The 18,407-nt window shown below is 41.5% G+C and overlaps 1 pseudogene; it reads left to right on the top strand.

Moving 5' to 3' along the window:
- Positions 1–7,629: 7,629 nt before the first annotated feature.
- Positions 7,630–17,147, top strand: LOC106582423 (L-dopachrome tautomerase-like; annotated as a pseudogene).
- Positions 17,148–18,407: the final 1,260 nt, after the last annotated feature.

The raw sequence follows: 18,407 nt of genomic DNA, 5'->3' as shown, positions 1-18,407 counted from the left end.
AAAAATGTGTCAGTTCAAGTACAAAGCTTTCCATACCCAGGTTATTTCATGGTGTGTTTAGGAAAGCATCATGAAGGCAACTTAGGTGGCTTGGTCGATCATGCCTCTGAACAAAGACCAGAAACACAATACTGCCCCCTGAAGTCAATTAGACGTACTGCAACCAGCCCATTAGAGGGCTGGTTCAAATCAAAGGACACAGCTGCTCCTCCATATAGACTGTAGGTGCTGTATTTATTATTGATCCCCATTAACTGCTTCCAAGGCAGCAGCTCTCCCTGGGGTCCAGCAATATTAAGGCAGTTTATACATGTTTTAAAAACATTTTAGACATTACAATACATTCACAACACACTGTGCGCCCTCAGGCCCTACTCCACCATTACCACTTATCTACAGTACAAAATCCATGTGTACGTGTATGTGTATAATGTGTATGTTATAGTGTGTGTGTATGCATGTGTCTGTGCCTATGTTTGTGTTGCTTAACAGTCCCCACTGTTCTATATGTTGTATTTTTATCTGTTTTTTAAATATAATTTTACTGCTTGCATCAGTTACCTGATGTGGAATAGAGTTCCATGTAGTCATGGCTCTATGTAGTACTGTGCGCCTCCCATAGTCTGTTTTGGACTTGGGAACTGTCAAGAGACCTCTTGTGGCATGTCTTGTGGGGTATGCATGGGTGTCCGAGCTGTGCGCCATTAGTTGTAACAGACAGCTCGTGCATACAAGTAGTGAAGTCAATCTCTCCTCCACTTTGAGCCAGGAGAGATTGACATGCATATTAATAATATTAGCTCTCTGTGTACATCCAAGGCCCAGCCATGCTGCCCTGTTCTGAGCTAATTGCAAGTCCCTTTTTGTGGCACCTGACCACACGACTGAACAGTAGTCCAGGTGCGAAAAAACTAGGGCTTGTAAGACCTGCCTTTGTCACGTCCTGACCATAGACAGCTGTTATTTTCTATGGTAGAGTAGATCAGGGCGTGATAGGTTATTTTTCTAGTTTAGATTTTCTATGTTGTTATGTTCTAGTTTTTGTATTTCTATGTTGGGCTTTTTTTGGGATGATCTCCAATTAGAGGCAGCTGGTCATCGTTGTCTCTAATTGGAGATCATACTTAAGTAGTTGTTTTTCCCACCTGGGTTTGTGGGAGATTGTTTTTGAGTTAGTGTATGTTGCACCTCTTCGTCACTGTTTGTTGTTTTTGTTCTTTAGTTTATTTGTGTATCTTGCATAGTTTCACAGTTCAAAAAAATATGTGGAACGATACACACGCTGCACTTTGGTCCGCTCCTTCCGACAAACGACGTGACAGAATCTCCCACCACCAAAGGACCAAGCAGCGTGCCCAGGAGGAGCAGGGATCCTGGGCTCGGGAGAGAAGAGAGTGGAGGATATCCTGGACCTGGGAGGAGGTAATGGCAGGGGGCAAGACCCTGCCATGGAAGCAGGCGGAGATAGCGAGAGAGGAACGGCGACAATACGAGGAACTAGCACGGCAACGACGGAAGCCCGAGAGACAGCTCCCCCAAAAATTTTGGGGGGGCACACGGGGAGATTGACGGAGTCAGGTTGTAGACCTGAGCCAACTCCCCGTGCTTACCGTAGGGAGCATGTGACCAGTCAGGCATCGAGTTATGCTGTGATGAGCACTATATCACCAGTGCGCATTCATAGCCCGGTGCGATCTGTGCCTGCGCCCCGCATTTGCCGTGCTAGAGTGGGCATTCAGCCAGGACGGAGTGTGCCGACTCAGCGCTCCTGGTCTCCAGTACGCCTCCTCGGTCCAAGATATCCTGCGCCAACTCTAGCACTGTGTCGTCAGTACGTCTTCACAGCCCAGTTCGTCCTGTGCCAGCGCCCCGCACTGAGCATCCAGCCAGGACGGGTTGTGCCAGCCATACGCTTCAGACCTCCGGTGCGCCTCCACGGTCCAGTATATCCTGTCCCGGCTCCTCACACTCACCCTGAAGTGCGTGTTACCAGTCTGGCGCCACCTGTGCCAGCCCCAATCATCAGGCCTCCAGTGCGCCTGCACAGTCCGGGGTGTCCTGTTCCTGCTCCCCGCACTCACCCTGAGGTGCGTGTTACCAGTCTGGCGCCACCTGTGCCAGCCGCATGCACAGGCCTGCTACTCAGGCCCAGTAGCTAGGATATGCATATTATTAGTAGATTTGGATAGAAAACACTCTGAAGTTTCTTAAACTGTTTGAATGATGTCTGTGAGTATAACAGAACTCATATGGCAGGCAAAAACCTGAGAAAAAATCCAAACAGGAAGTGGTTTGTAGTTTTTCAAGTGATTGCCTATCCAAACTATAGTCATTTGCACTTCCTAAGGCTTCCACTAGATGTCAACAGTCTTTAGAACCTTGTTTGAGGCTTCTACTGTGAAGTGGGGGAGAATAACAGCTCATTGAGTGAGAGGACTGCCAGTAGGGCATGAGCCTCAGCCATGCGCGCTCACGTGAGAGGTAGCTCAGTTCTATTGCATTTCCGAAGACAAAGGATTTCTCCGGTTGAAACTTTATTGCAGATTTATGATAAAAACATCCTAAAGATTGGTTCTATACATCGTTTGACATGTTTCTACGAATTGTAATGGATTTTTAAAAAGTTTTTGTCTGACCTGCGCGTCGTGAATTTGGATTTGTGAACTGAAGGCACGAACAAAAAGGAGGTATTTGGACATAAAGGATGGACTTTATCGAACAAAACAAACATTTATTGTTGAACTGGGATTCCTGGGAGTGCATTCTGATGAAGATCATCAAAGGTAAGTGAATATTTATAATGCTATTTCTGACTATTGTTGACTCCAACATGGCGGATATGTTGTATGGCATGTTTTGTGTCTGAGCGCCGTACTCAGATTATTGCATGGTGTGCTTTTTCGGTAAAGCTTTTTTGAAATCTGACACAGCGGTTGCATTAAGGAGAAGTTTATCTAAAGTTCCATGCATAACACTTGTATTTTCATCAACATTTATGATGAGTATTTCTGTAAATTGATGTGGCTCTCTGCAAAATCACCGGATGTTTTAGAGGCAAAACATTACTGAACATAACGCGCCAATGTAAACTGAGATTTTTGGATATAAATATGAACTTTATCGAACAAAACATACATGTATTGTGTAACATGAAGTCCTATGAGTGTCATCTGATGAAGATCATCAAAGGTTAGTGATTCATTTTATCTCTATTTCTGCTTTTTGTGACTCCTCTCTTTGGCTGGAAAATGGCTGTGTTGTTTTGTGTATAGGCGCTGACCTAACATAATCATATGGTTTGCTTTCACCGTAAAGCCTTTTTGAAATCAGACACTGTGGCTGGATTAACAAGAAGTAAAACTTTAAAATGGTGTATAATACTTGTATGTTTGAGGAATTTTAATTATGAGATTTTTGTTGTTTTGAATTTGGCGCCCTGCACTTTCACTGGCTGTTGTCATATCGATCCCGCTAACGGGATTCCAGCCATAAGAAGTTTAAGAGTGTGCTCCTAATCTCAGCTCGTTACCTGTATAAAAGACACCTGGGAGCCAGAAATCTTTCTGATTGAGAGGGGGTCAAATACTTATTTCCCTCATTAAAATGCAAATCAATTTATAACATTTTTGACATGCGTTTTTCTGGATTTTTTTGTTGTTATTCTGTCTCTCACTGTTCAAATAAACCTACCATTAATATTATAGACTGGTCATTTCTTTGTCAGTGGGCAAACCTACAAAATCAGCAGGGGATCAAATACTTTTTTCCCTCACTGTAGACACACTGGCATTACTCAAAGCCAGTGGCATGTCATTAGTAAAAATTGAAAATAGTAAGGGGCCTAGACAGCTGCCCTGGGGAATTCCTGATTCTACCTGTATTATGTTTGAGGCTTCCATTAAATAACACCCTCTGTGTTCTGTTTGACAAGTAAATCTTATCCACAAAATATAGCAGGGGGTGTAAAGCCATAACACATATCTTCTTCCAGCAGCAGACTATGATCGATAATGTCAAAAGCCGCACTGAAGTCTAACAAAACAGCCCCCACAATATTTCTATCAATTTCTCTCAGCCAATCATCAGTCATGTGTGTAAGTGCTTGTTGAATGTCCTTCCCTATAAGCATGCTGAAAGTTTGTTGTCAAATTTTTTACTGTAAAATAGAATTGTATATGGTCAAATACAATGTTGTTCAAAAAGTTTACTAAGAGTTGGTAACAGGCTGATTGGTCTGCTATTTGAGCCAGTAAAGGGGGCTTTACTATTCTTAGGTAGCGGAATGACTTTTGGGGTGGCAATAGGGGTGGCAATATCATCCACTATTATCCTCAGTAATCTCTCATCCAAATTGTCAGAACACAGTGGCTTATCATTGTTGATAGACAACAATATTTTTTTCACCTCTTCCACACTCACTTTACGGAATTCAATATTACAATGCTTGTCTTTCATAAGTTGGTCAGATATACTTGGATGTGTAGTGTCAGAGTTTGTTGCTGGCATGTCATGGCTAAGTTTTCTAATCTTGCCAATGAAAAAATCATTGCCTAAGTTTCCACTAATTACTATAGCCACAAAGTCAAAACTGTCTAAATTGTGAAAATGTATGAAAACAAAAATGTGCTTTTTGGTCTTAATGTAAGGTTATGGAGGCATACGGTTAGCAGTGTGGTGAAGGTAAGGATTAGGTTTAAAATCAAATATTCAGAAATAAATTGTAGAAATAGGCGAGGTTTATGCCTTTGTGATTGTGGTAACTTGTGATGACCAGGCACAACTCTGATATAAAGTTGTTGTTTTTTTCAAAGATGCCAGATTGTCACGTGTCCTTCTTATATCAGTACTCTTGTAACAATCTTATCACTACGAAACTTCTATTCGATCAAATAAGCCAGATGTAGCAAATAAGCCCTTAAATATTTTGTCAACCAAATTCGACACTCTCACATTGACCTCCATACAAAAACTCCTCTCTTGGTGAAAGAAAAAAAATGAAGAGCGCCATCTGCTGGAGAAGACAGATTTTGGCCACAGTTATCTCTCGTCTCGCTTCTTCCTCTCTGTTCAGAGTACTGGTTTAAATCAGGTGATTCAGCTGCTCCTCCAATCAGTTCTTCCCGTTTTCAGACAACTGAGCTCTGTTTTCAGTGAATGAAACCGTGCTCTCCATTACCATTAGAAAAGACCCTCTTTCTCCCAACCAACACATTATATTCCTTCAAATGTGTGCAGAGCACAACACACTGGACATAATATTCGCATAGCCATTAAGGAAATGGGTGCATTTTGCCATCAACATGGTAATGAGTAGATCATTTTACAAATTAAACACATTACCTCCTGTGATGTCTTTTGAAATATTATTAAAGGAGAATGTCAATTTGCAGCACTTCAAAGGTTGAGCAGCACTTTCCCTTCACGCAACGCTGGCCTTTCATTTGGAACTTTCCATTTTAGAATAGTGCCACTTCCATTGGGGCTGATACAGAGGACTCTCGACACAACCGGGCAACATTGTCTCCCAAACAAAAGACGACAATACACTGCATGCATATTCCACGCCGGTGCAAATGGCAACTCGAAAAATCAACAGCGCTCAAATTGTTCTCATACAATGTCCAATCACTCAGTGCAAAATCAAAGGGTAATATTAAATTAATACTGGGAATTAGGTTGAACAAATGGAAAGGATAAAACCCATACTTCCTTATCTACAATTTTAGAGGGGATTTACATATACACAATAGAAGCATACTTTTTGATAGAATAGAGTATATGTATCCAAAAACAAGAGCGAAAGCAGAGGGAGACCAATATAAGGGCCATACTGGGTTTTCTCTATCCAAATGCTTATGGAATCTTCCTTTTCATATGGCAGATAATGTTTCAATTGCACCTCCTTCTGCTACATTTCTGCCACAAAAAAAACTAATGAAAGACACAAGGCATGATTTTCAAGAACTGATCAATCCATTTCTAGGAATCATCATCATTCTTGTGCTCATAATAGGTCCTAAAAACACTTTCTGAATATTTCCTGTGTTTTCTTAGAATTTTGTGTAACTTCAGGACATCAGGGACAGTTTAGGTCTCGGTAGGTGCCAAATCTCAGGAAAACAACGTATACATTTTAAGTTTGAATAGAACCCATTTACCTGCATATACTGCTACTTTCTAAAGCTATCGCAGGACAAAATGGTATCATATTACCTTGTAACAATGGAGTGCTGGACTACAGTGACAAGCGGCACATAAGAATTCACTTATACCGCTGTACATACCCACAAATACTATTTTCAAGAACACTTGCCGCCATAGTGTTTCAGGGAGCTGATTCTGCCTCAAAGATGGCTCTCTAGCACCCCCATGTGTTCCAATGGAGGCTTCGGGGGTCTATGTGACACAAAGTTCCCATTTCACGACATGCAAAAGCTTCAGTGAAAGATATAACGTAATTAATTCAAAGTGCTCCGAAGATCTATTGAAAGGAATGTTAAACCAGCAGGATTTATTTATTTTTTGGGCCAAGAAAATGTGATTGTTTGTGGAGAGATATATCTTGAAACTGTACTTCTAGATGTAAGGAAATTGGTAATGCATTTCTAAACAGGATATAATGTGTATTCTGTATGAAAAGATACATAATGAGAAACATATGCACACAGTCTAAAGTTGTTTTGTTAAAAAGTGCATACTCATGGTGGTTTGGGAAACATTCAGTTGAACACATGATTTCAAAAGAGCTCCTTAGGGATCTATGAGAGGATTCCAGTGTGACTCGTACCATACCGTTGTAGAGTACAGTACATTAAAGGTTAGTCATCCATTGGATGATGTCAATTGTAAAAACAAACAAACCCTTCCTCAGATATGTACATGTACAGTTCTATATGTTAAACAGTGAAGACCAGATAACAGTAAACAGAGAAAGGTAGACTCGGATGATAAAAGTTATTTCAAATGTTCAAATTGTTTATGATGAAATTCCTACTGAACTATGCCTTTTTGCAGTAAAGGCACCAAAGTTGAGGTTGAAGTTTATACCTACTGCCAGAGGGCAGTTTTAGAAAGCAGTGGTAGAGTTGAGCGTGGTGTGAATGGTGTAATATAGCTCGCTACTGGGGTATCTCTGTGGATGAGAATGGGTATCAAATTAATGATTTGAGAAAAAAATCGCAAATTGTCTTGGAGGGCCAATACTTTTAAATTTATCTCTTACTGTGCATCTCATCTGCTACCACGTGATCTTTATTTGAGGGCGAGCATTGTGCATACATACTGACAACATTGTTATCTGGGCTCTTAAAAGACACTGTCTGGGTATTTGTATCGCTTGTCCACAGAAATCTTAGTTGGATAATTATTCCTGGAAAGAGCGGTTTAATTTCTTGTAGGCCTGCAGCCCACTGTCAATGCTATCTGTCATCATGCGGAATGGATTGGAAATTCCAAAGTGAACCTTGAAGTTTTATTTTCTGGAAAATGGGAAAGACGAAGACCATAAAATCGAATTAGTTCCATCTCTGTGTCTTATTGGAACTTATTGACCACATCATTGCTGGGAACTGGTGTACAAATACATTTTTTAGGGTGAAAGTAGAAGATTACAGCAGTGTGAAAAAGACAATGAGGGCTCTTGTGCTAGGGTTGGTCTGTTATGTGACATGGCCTGATTCTACAGAGGCTCAGTATCCGAGTGTGTAGCACGGTGGAAGGGATCGTCTCAAAGCAGTGCTGCCCTGCCCTCGGGTCTGATCCTGCTAACGTGTGTGGACTTTTATCTGGATGAGGACACCAAACCCTGGGGTGGACCAATTCGAATGAGAAACCGAGATGACCGTGAAAGGTGGCCAACTACATGTTTTAATCAAACTTGCAGGTGCTTCAGTAACTAATGAAATTATAATGTTGAAAATGTTAAACTGTACACTTCTAAGATATCTGCATTTTATAAAATTTCTTACCCACGCAAGAAATGTCTAACTTCAAGTTAAAATTCAATGTAAAAAGTGTATTAGTATGTTTTGCAGTATAGCTATAAACTATGATCTATATTTTATCCCTGTGTCTAGGTAACTTTAGTGGCGTTGACTGTGGCCAGTGTAAGTTTGGCTGGACAGGACCAAACTGTGGTGAGGAAGAACATCCACTCTGACTCCAGCTGAGCTCCAGGAGTTCCTGGATGTGTTGGACCGGGCCAAGAACACCACCCACCCAGAGTCATTGTCACACAGCACTGGCTGGCCCTGTTGGGGCCCAATGGAACCCAGCCCCAGTTCTCCAACATCTCCATCTAAGACTTCTTTACATGGCAGCACTACTACTCTGTCAGAGACACTCCTTGGGGAATGTGATCCATTACACAAAAACAAACAAGCAAACACAAACAATATATTATAAAGATAATAATTTACATGTGTACAATGTTGAACAATTTAACTTCTATGGATATGATTTCACTTCTAAGACTAGAATGTTTCATCTGGATGTCCATTCAAGCACATTGATTCTCCCGTAAAGGACCTGCCTTCATAACTTGGCACAGATACCACATACTCAGTCTGGAGAGAGACCTGCAGGTAAGAGTGTAAAGGTAAATTAATTGTTGTATTTGTCTTACACAATATGAATATGTACTTGGGAAAATGTCAGCTTCCTTGAATGCGTGTATTTGAATCTGAATAATTTGTCCTCTGCAGAGACTGACTGGCAATGAGAACTTTGCTGTTCCATTCCGGAATTTCGCCACAGGGCAGACTGAGTGTGACGTCTGTACAGATGCTCTCCTGGGGGGCACAACCCAGATGACTCCTCCCTCATCAGTAACCAGTCCAGGTTCTCCAATTGGGGGGTGGTGTGTGACAGGTCTGGAGCAATTTGTGTCACAATATTGAATGCATGCAGCTAAGCTGATTACATAAATAAATGTGTATTTTGATGGGTACTGTTTCTTAACCCAGTAATGCCAAATTCAGCGTTTCATCAAATATTTTTTTTGCATCTTTTTTGATACCTTAATGGGTCTTAAAATTCAAAATCAAATAGCTAAATGATCCTTGGTATGACCATCTTAAAACAATTCCTTATGTTAGCGTAGACTCTTGAGCAGGATTTCCCAAAACTCGGTGCTCGGGACCCCAAGGGGTGCAACGTTTAGTTTTTTTGCCCCAGAACTACACAACTGATTCAAATAATCAAGATTAGATTATATGAATATGGTGTTCAGTGTTAGGGCAAAAAATAAATATCTACGTGCATCCCTGGGTGTCCCCAGGACCGAGTTTGGGAAATGCTGCTCTAGAGTCTAAGCTAACATAAGGAATTGTTTTAAGATGGTCATACCAAGGATCATTTAGCTATTTGATTTTGAATTTTAAGACCCGTTAAGGTATCAAAAAAATATGTAAAAAAAAATATTTGATGAAACGCTGAATTTGGCATTACTGCTATTAGCCCATAGAAATGCATTGAATAACAGATTCACTATATGGAACAACAGATAATCCTTCCAAAAACGTTAAGGAAGTTTGTTCTGAAGTGTTTGTCCTACAGTTTATCTGAGAGATATAAGAAAGATCAGGAAACACATTTTTGTAAATGTATTTAACCCCTTTTGTAGGCACTAAACTATCTCCATATATACTTCTATTCATTTTCTTTAAACGGGTAACAGGGGACCATCAGACAAGTGTTGTGAGGCTTGTGGGTGTCCTAGAGCAAAACAAATCAAAAGCACAATCAAATCAAATGTTATTTGTCACAGACATTTTTAGCAGATGTTATTGCGGGTGTAGGGAAATGCTTGTTTAGAGCAGCATTCTTACTGTAAGTATTCCTCTTGTCCAAATGGGATAGGGCAGTGTGCAGTGCGATGCCATCATCTGTGGATCTATTGGGGCGGTAAGTAAATTGAAGTGGGTCGAAGGTGTCAGGTAAGGTAGAGTTTATATGATCCTTAACTAGCCTTTCAAAGCATTTCATGATGACAGAAGTGAGTGCTATGGGGCGATAGACATTTAGTTCAGTTACGTTAGCTTTCTTGGGTACAGGAACAATGGTGGACATCTTGAGTGGGGACAGCAGACTGGGATCGGGAGAGATTGAATATGACCGTAAACACTACAGCCAGCTGGTCTACGCATGCTCTGATGACGCGGCTAGGGATGCCGTCTGGTCCGGAAGCAACGCTTAAATGTCTTACTCTGGTCGGCCACAGAGGACGAGAGTCCAAAGTCCTTAGGAGAGGGCCGCATCGGTGGCACCGTGTTATCCTCAAAGCGGGCGAAGAAGGTGTTTAGCTTGTCCGGGAGCAAGACGTCAGTGTCCGCGACGTGGCTGGTTTTCCCTTTGTAATCTGTGATTGTCTGTAGACCTTGCCACATACGTCTCGTGTCTGAGCCGTTGAATTGTGACTCCACTTTGTCTCTATACTGACTGTTTGATTGCCTTACGGAGGGAATAACTACACTGTTTGTATTCAACCATATTCCCAGTCACCTTGCCATGGTTAAATGTGGTGGTTTGCGCTTCAGTTTTGCACGAACGCTGCCATCTATCCACGGTTTCTGGTTTGGGTGGGTTTTAATAGTCACAGTGGGAACAACATCCCCTGTACACTTCCTGATGAACTCAGTCACCGTGTCCGTGTATAAGTCAATGTTGTTCTCAGAAGCTACCCGGAACATATCCCACTCCGCGTGATCAAAACAATCTTGAAGAATGGATTCCGATTGGTCAGACCAGTGTTGAATAGACCTTTGCAAGGGTACTTCCTGTTTGATTTTCTGCCTATAGAAAGGATGGAGCAAAATGGAGTCGTGCTCTGATTTGTCGAAGGGAGGGCGAGGGAGGGCCTTGTAGGCATTTCAAATGGGGGAGTAGCAGTGGTTGAGTGTTTTATCAGAGTGAGTACTACAGTCAATGTGTTGATAGAACTTCGGTAGCATTTTTCTCTAATTTGCTTTGTTAAAATCCCCAGCTACAATAAATGCGGCCTCAGGATATCTGGTTTCCAGTTTGCATAAAGTCAAGTGTAGGTAGCCTAGTGGTTAGAGCATTGGACTATTAACCGAAAGGTTGCAAGGTTGAATCCCTGAGCTGACAAGGTAACAATCTGTCGTTCTGCCCCTGAACAAGGCACTTAACCCACTGTTCCTAGGCTGTCATTGAAAATAAGAGTTTGTTCTTAACTGACTTGCCTAGTTAAATAAAGGTAAAAAAAATGTAAAAGTTCCTTGAGGGCCATAGTGGTATCGGCTTGAGGGGGAATATACACAGCTGTGACTATAACAGTCATTCTCTTGTGAGGTAATACGGTCGGCATTTGATTGGGAGGTATTCTAGGGGGGGTGAACAAAAGGACTTGAGTTTCTGTATGTTACCACAATCACACCATGACTAGTTAATCATATAACGTAAACCACCACCCTTCTTCCCGGAGAGTTCTTTATTCCTGTCTATGCGATGTACTGAGAACCCAGCTGGCTGTATGGACGGGGACAGTGTATCCCGAGAGAGCCATGATTCTGTGAAACAGAGTATGTTACAGTCCCTGATGTCTCTCTGGAAGGAGATCCTCGCCCTGAGCTTGTCTACTTTATTGTCCAGAGACTGAACATTAGCGAGTAATGTTCAAAGGATTACATTTGGGAAAGTCGTATTCCTAGTCTTAATGCTGGTGAGTTACCGTCGCTATTGACCTCATCCCATCAGTAGATGATGCCTGGCTATTCTTTAAAAGTGCCTTCCTCACCATCTTAAATAAGCATGCCCCATTCAATTTAAAAAAAAACTAGGAATAGATATAGTCCCTGGTTCACTCCAGACCTGACTGACCTTGACCAGCACAAAAACATCCTGTGGAGTTCTGCATTAGCATCGAATAGCCCCCATGATATGCAACTTTTCAGGGAAGTTAGGAACAAATATACACAGGCAGTTAGGAAAGCTAAGGCTAGCTTTTTCAAACATAAATTTGCATCCTGTAGTACTAACTCAAAAAAGTTCTGGGACACTGTAAAGTCCATGGAGAATAAGAGCACCTCCTCCCAGCTGCCCACTGCTCTGAGGCTAGGAAACACTGTTACCACTGATAAATCCACTACAATTGAGAATTTCAATAAGCATTTCTCTACGGCTGGCCATGCTTCCCACCTGGCTACCCCTACCCCAGTCAACTGCACGGCACCCTCCCCAGCAACCCGCCAAAGCCCCCACCATTTCTCCTTCACCCAAATCCAGATAGCTGATGTTCTGAAAGAGCTGCAAAATCTGGACCCCTACAAATAAGCCGGGCTAGACAATCTGGACCCTCTCTTTCTAAAACTATCTGCCGAAATTGTTGCAACCTCTAATACTAGCCTGTTCAACCTCTCTTTCGTATCGTCTGAGATTCCCAAAGATTGGAAAGCTGCCACGGTCATCCCCCTCTTCAAAGGGGGTGACACTCTAGATCCAAACTGCTACAGTCCTATATCTATCCTACCCTGTCTTTCTAAGGTCTTCGAAAGCCAAGTTAACAAACAGATCACCGACCATTTCGAATCCCACCGTACCTTCTCTGCTATGCAATCTGGTTTCCGAGCTGGTCATGGGTGCACCTCAGCCACGCTCAAGGTCCTAAACGACATCATAACCGCCATCGATAAGAGACATTACTGTGCAGCCGTATTCATCGACCTGGCCAAGGCTTTCGACTCTGTCAATCACCACATTCTTATTGGCAGACTCGACATCCTTGGTTTCTCAAATGATTGCCTCGCCTGGTTTACCAACTACTTATCTGATAGAGTTCAGTGTGTCAAATCGGAGGGCCTGTTGTCCGGACCTCTGTCAGTCTCTATGGGGGTGCCACAGGGTTCAACTCTCGGGCCGACTCTTTTCTCTGTATACATCAATGATGTCGCTCTTGCTGCTGGTGATTCTCTGATCCACTTCTACGCAGACGACACCATTCTGTATACTGCTGGCCCTTCTTTGGACACAGTGTTAACTAACCTCCAGACGAGCTTCAATGCCATACATCTCTCCTTCCGTGGCCTCCAACTGCTCTTAAATGCAAGTAAAACTAAATGCATGCTATTCAATCGATGACTGCCCGCACCTGCTCGCCCGTCCAGCATCACTACTCTGGACGGCTCTGACTTAGAATACGTGGACAACTACAAATACCTAGGTGTCTGGTTAGACTGTAAACTCTCCTTCCAGGCTTAGATTAAGCATCTCCAATCCAAAATTAAATCTAGAATCGGATTCCTATAGCGCAACAAAGCATCCTTCACTCATGCTGCCAAACATACCCTCGTAAAACTGACCATACTACCGATCCTTGACTTCGGTGATGTCATCTATAAAATAGCCTCCAACACTCTACTCAACAAATTGGATGCAGTCTATCACAGTGCCATCCGTTTTGTCACCAAAGCCCCATACACTACCTACCACTGCGACCTGTACGCTCTCGTTGGCTGGCCATCGCGTCATACTCGTCGCCAAACCCACTTGCTACAGGTTATCTACAAGTCGCTGCTAGGTAAAGCCCCGCCTTATCTCAGCTCACTGGTCACCATAGCAGCACCCACTCGTAACACGTGCTCCAGCAGGTATATCTCACTGGTCACCCCCAAAACCAATTCCTCCTTTGGTCGTCTTTCCTTCCAGTTCTCTGCTGCCAATGACTGGAACGAACTGCAAAAATCTCTGAAGCTGGAGACTCATATCTCCCTCACTAGCTTTAAGCACCAGCTGTCAGAGCAGCTCACAGATCACTGCACCTGTACATAGATGGGCTGTTTACAGATGGGCTATCTACCTATCTCATCCCCATACTGTATTTATTTATTTATCTTGCTCCTTTGCACCCCAGTATCTCTACTTGCGCATTCATCTTCTGCACATCTACCATTCCAGTGTTTAATTGCTATATTGTAATTACTTCGCCACCATGGCCTATTTATTGCCTTACCTCCCTTATCTTACCTCATTTGCACTCACTGTATATAGAGTTTTTGTTTTCTTTTGTTCTACTGTATTATTGACTGTATGTTTTGTTTATTCCATGTGTAAGTCTGTGTTGTTGTATGTGTCAAATTGCTATGCTTTATCTTGGCCAGGTCGCAGTTGCAAATCAGAACTTGTTCTCAACTGGCCTACCTGGTTAAATAAAGGTGAAATAAAATAAAAAATACATATCCAAAAGTTCTTTACTTTGTAATAACAAAAAAAAAAACATTCTGGGCTAATAATGTAAGAAGTAACACACAAAAAAAAGAAGGAAAAGTTGCTTAGGAGCTAGAAGTAGAGCTGCCATGTCTGTCGGCACCATCTTACTTGTACTGACATATACAGTACGGACATATACAGTATGTGTTCGTGAGAGACACCATTCCACAGAGGTGTGTAGCCCAAAACTGTTCGGACGCTACAGACAGAAGTTGGCAGAAGAGTCTGTACCGACTTCAGATCAGTCCTGTGTAGAGTCTCATCTTTCCACAGAGGGGTCTGGTGGCACCTTAAACGGGGAGGACGTGCTCATAGTAATGGCTGGAACGGAAAATATGAAATGGTATCGAACACATCAAACACATGGTTTTCATATGTTTGATACCATTCCATTCACTCCATTCCAGCCATTATTATGAGCCGTCCTCCGCTCAGCAGCCTCCTGTGCATAATAGCTTTGTAGGCCAAACTGTTCAGATGCTTTCAAAGTTTTTTTTGTGAAAAGGCCAATTTTCAGGATGTCTCATGTTCTGACAAACACCGCTCTAGCGCTACCGTTCACCTCAGATGCGAAAACAGACAAACAGTTCTGTGCTGACATTGCTTCCGGAGGCAGGTTGAAACTCAGTAGTGAGTGTTGCAACTGAGGACAGACAAAAAAAAAATGACAGTGCCACTGAGCTCTTCCGTAAGGCCATTCTACTGCCAATGTTTGTCTATGGAGATTGCATGGTGTGTGCTCGATTTTATACACCTGTCAGCAACGGGTGTGGCTGAAATAGCCAAATCCACTAATTTGAAGGGGTGTTCACATACACTATATATACACAAGTATCTCTAGCTTATACAGATGGATTTTGATGGGGATTTATTTATTACATTAATTCGATTTCCAGGGCCTCCGGAATGGCACAGTGGTCTAAGGCACTGCAATGCTAACTGTGCCACTAGAGATCCTGGTTCGAGACAAGGCTCTGTCTCAGCCAGCCGCAACCAGGAGACCCATGGGGCAGCACACAATTGGCCCAGCGTTGACCGGGTTAGGGGAGGGTTTGGCCGGCAGGGATGTTCTTATCCCATCGTGCACTAGCGACTCCTGTGGCAGGCCGGGCGCAATGCACGCTGACATGGTCGCCAGGTTACGGTGTTTACGCTGACACATTGGTGCGGCTGGCTTCCGGGTTAAGCAGGCGTTGTGTCAAGAAGCAGTGCAGCTTGGCTGGGTTATGTTTCGAAGGACGCACGGCTCTCGACCTTCTCCTCTCCCGAGTCCGTACGGGAGTTGCAGCGATGGGAAAAGACTAACTATCAATTGGATACCACAAAATTGGGGAGTAAAAGGGGCACAAAAAAATCTATAAATAATTATATATTTTTTTTTAATCAAAATAAATAAATTTAAAAAATCATTAAATTAAAATACAAAACATTTACAAAAAATTTTTTCTATATTTTTTTAAATAGAATAATTTGATTTACGAAATTGTAGGAGAAGGGTTAAAAATTTGTATTTGATTGTGATTGTTTCTTAATCTACAGTAACTTTCCTATTATGGTGTGTGGGTGTGTTGATGAAAGTTAGTTTCTTTGACTCTGCCTTACCGTGTGTGTGTGTGTGTGTGTGTGTGTGTGTGTGTGTGTGTGTAACAAGCGTGTGTAACAGTCTCATGTTAGAATTAGATGTTCATCCAATTTTTCTCAAATGTCAAATTTCCTGGTGTTTAAGGTTAAATTTAGCCATTAACTCCAAATTTTTAGTTTAGGGTTAAGTTTAGTAATTAACTCAATAATCTTAAGGTAAGGCATTAACTCAAAATGGTTAAGGTAAGGGTTAAGGCTTGGGATAGGCTTAAAACTAAAATCTCAAAAAACTATATCGCTGGATTCGAACATGCAACTTTTGGCCCCAGAGGCCGATGCTTACGCCACGTGATGCATCAGAACAGCCCTTAGCTGTGGTATATTTCCTGTTATAAACTGGGTAGTTTAGGTCCTGGATGCTGATTGACTGAAAAAGCATTTCATCCGTGTGTCTATCAGACAATATACTGTACCACGGAATGATGCAAAAATAGTTGTTTACTGTTCTATTTACGTCGGTAACTAGTTTATAATAGCTATAAGGCACCTCAGTAGTTCGTGTTACATGGACAATATACCACATCTGTATCCAGGCTGTATTATCGCATTGCGTCATGCTTAAGAACAGCCTTTAGCCGTAGTATATTGGCCAATATACCACACACCCTCAGGCCTTCTTGCTTAATTAATTTCTCGTGGACAGACTATGTAAACATAAATGATACCATAGATATGTCATGATACAACAGGATGTGTGAGATAACGAACAGCATTAGTTCCAGTGCATTGGAAAAATCCCGATATCTCAGGTGTTAGCATCTTTAGAATTTTGGAAAGGGAGGGGACATTTGGCCCATAGACTTGCCCTTAACTTGCAAAGAGAGAGTGGAGCTCTTCATTCCGGTTCCGAATAAAGCATCTGACCAATTACGCAAGACTTTAGTTCTGAGATTAATGGGCTATATACCACAAACTCCTGAGGTCCCTTATTGCTATTATAAACTGGTTACCAAGATAAATAGAACAGTAATTTTGTATTTTTCATACCGTGGTATATTGTCTGATATACACACAGATGAAATGCTATTTCAGCCAATCAGCATCCACAAATCAAATTACTGTTATTTTTTATTATAATTAACCACCATGTCTTTTCTCCCAGCATGGATGACTATAACCGCCTGGTCACTCTGTGTAATGGAACCAGTGAGGGATGTATAAGGGAAGGTCAAATAGGAGGACCAACATGCTGCACCAGCGAAGACAGCATGGCTTTGAACCCTTACTTCAATACAATGGAAAGTACACAGACAACTCTTGAACTAAAGCCTAACAGGAACTAACAGTAAGCCTACAGTTTATCTGATTATGCCTCTATGCAATTTTCATGTTATTGTAATAAATGGTCCAACTGAGAAGATCAATTGAAACATAACTCAGGAAAGTACCTATTTCTTCAACATAGATTCCTGAGGGTAGAATGTTTGAGCACAGTCATTATGTCTATTCAGCTAATAATAATAACTTAGGCATGAACCTATACAGAATAATGAATACATACTGAATCATTACTAAAGCTAGTGCCTGTTATTTTCAGTGCCTGTTCCATGAATGATTTCGGACAAAAATGTAGTCTGTTTGAGAATAAAAGTGAATTCGACATCCTTTCATTCTATAGTATATTATAGTATATTTCTTTATGACAATAATTAAAGGTGTTACAATACCAGCACATTGTTTCTACTAGCTTACATTGAATTATATGTAATTTTTCGATTTAGGATATTTATTTTTAATTCAGTTTTAGATTTAAAAAAAAATCTCATTCCCTTATGTGTGTAGCTATGGTGTGATTGGCAATGTAACTTTTCACTCACCATTCAACAGTCACTTGCCAGATCATAGGTAACAGGGGGTAGGGAAAGTCTAGCTAATGACACAAGCATATCAGCTATTTCTGCACTGACGTACCAAAAATCATATGTCTTCATTGATGTGTTTGGTGCTCCTCCCACAGAACAAAGAATGCTTGTTTCTCAGAGGAATTCAACAATCAGTTGATGACTTTTTCTCAGTGGAGTATGAGAAAAATGATAGTAATACAGTATAGACACACGATATGATTAGTAGTAATACAGTATAGACACACGATATGATTAGGCTATCATGATTTAAATGATTTAGGATTATATGTATGATATGTCATGTGATAGAGGGAAGCCAACAAGAAACCAAAAATCCTATCTGTAATTATGCAAATGTACTATCAATCAGTCTACTGTGGATTTCATTTCTGGCAAAAACAACCTCATAAATGAGAAATTACTCTCAAATACTTCCAAAAAATATTATTCATGGGTCTAACGTTGTAAACTTCATATTAGATGGGCGGCAGGTAGCCTAGGGGTTAAGAGCGTTTTACCAGTCATCGAAAGGTCACTGGTTCAAATCCCAAGTTGACTAGGTGAAAAATATGTTGATGTGCCCTTGAGCAAGGCACTTAATCCTAGTTGCTCTAGATAAGAGTGTCTGCTAAATGACTAGAATGTAAAAATTGACCTGTAGATAACTGATGGTCTAACCGACAACCCCATGCATTTTGG

The sequence above is a fragment of the Salmo salar genome, chromosome ssa21, assembly GCF_905237065.1.
Source record: "Salmo salar chromosome ssa21, Ssal_v3.1, whole genome shotgun sequence".
Classification (NCBI taxonomy): domain Eukaryota; kingdom Metazoa; phylum Chordata; class Actinopteri; order Salmoniformes; family Salmonidae; genus Salmo; species Salmo salar.
This window is presented reverse-complemented; position numbering and strand designations above follow the sequence as displayed.